Consider the following 1238-nt stretch of genomic DNA (forward strand, 5'->3'; position numbering starts at 1 on the left):
GTGTGTGTGTGTGTGTGTGTGTGTGTGTGTGTGTGTGTTGACTCTAAATAGAGTCTGATTTAAAAAGAAAAGAAAAGAAAAGAAAAGACAGGAGAAAGGCCACAACGCCACAAGAAAGTAAACTCGCTACATCTTAATTACCCTTTCGTTTTCACATGACGCCTTTCTTTCTGGGTGGGTTGGTGTTTATTTTGAGTCCTCTGGCCAAGTTTGCACAGCAAAACCTGCCGGTCCTCCAGTCCTCAACCCTTTGTTGTACACGTACAAAAAGTCTGCCTAAAGGGGTCCGTTTTTTTTTTTCGCACAAGGAAGTTCCCAGTGAAATGACCTGGAAGTATCAGCCAAGACACAGTCAGTGTTGGCCTAAAATAGGACTGAAAGGAGCTTTTTGTGCTTTTCCTAATTATCTCCTTCAGTGAGGGAATTGACTGACTTTTTAAAAATGTATTTTTTGGTACAGTCCTTCAAGGTAAAGCTCATAGCACTAATACGATTTATATATTTAAAGTTTTATGGCATTTTTGTTGATCAAGGAAAAGTACTTTAGACAAAATAATATTCTATTTTAAGTTTACGTATCAGGCAAAATACAGTTTCTTAGCCATTAAATGCATTTTTTTGTACTTTGTACAAGTTTCTCCTGGTGCCACAAATATGTATTTATTTTCTGTTTAGGTTGCCTAACCAACCCACTCAGTTTTCTTTATTTTCTGTGACATTTTCTAAACTGTTACATAACAGTATACTTGCGAAGGAATTTTAAAACAAGGTCTGGACTTACCAACTAGAATTTGGTGGTCTTCATTCTCCTCCAGTTCTGGGTCAGACTCTGGCTCCAACACGTATGGTTGGATGGACAAGAGTCCGTTGTTGACATCTTTTAATTAAATTGCGGAAAAAAAAGTTTCTGCGCCACTATCTCTAAAACTAGAATGAACCACTCTGGAAACTGAAGGGGGTGGGGGTGAGAAGCATTTCCTTTGGATTTAAAGAGACAGTCTTAAAACGAGTTGCTCTGGGACACACCTCGGAAATAGGGTGAACGAGGGGCTTGTGGAGTTACAATAAGGAGTTCCACTTTGTATAGACCCCAACTGAATGATTTAAATGTAAAAAAAATTAAAAGCAGGATTTGTCTACTTTAATATAAACCTAACCCTGAATTAATGTATGTATGTATGTATGTATGTATGTATGTATGTATGTATGTATGTATGTATGTATGTATGTATGTATGT

This window comes from Austrofundulus limnaeus, unplaced genomic scaffold (genome assembly GCF_001266775.1).
Source record: "Austrofundulus limnaeus strain Quisiro unplaced genomic scaffold, Austrofundulus_limnaeus-1.0 Scaffold32, whole genome shotgun sequence".
Lineage (NCBI taxonomy): Eukaryota > Metazoa > Chordata > Actinopteri > Cyprinodontiformes > Rivulidae > Austrofundulus > Austrofundulus limnaeus.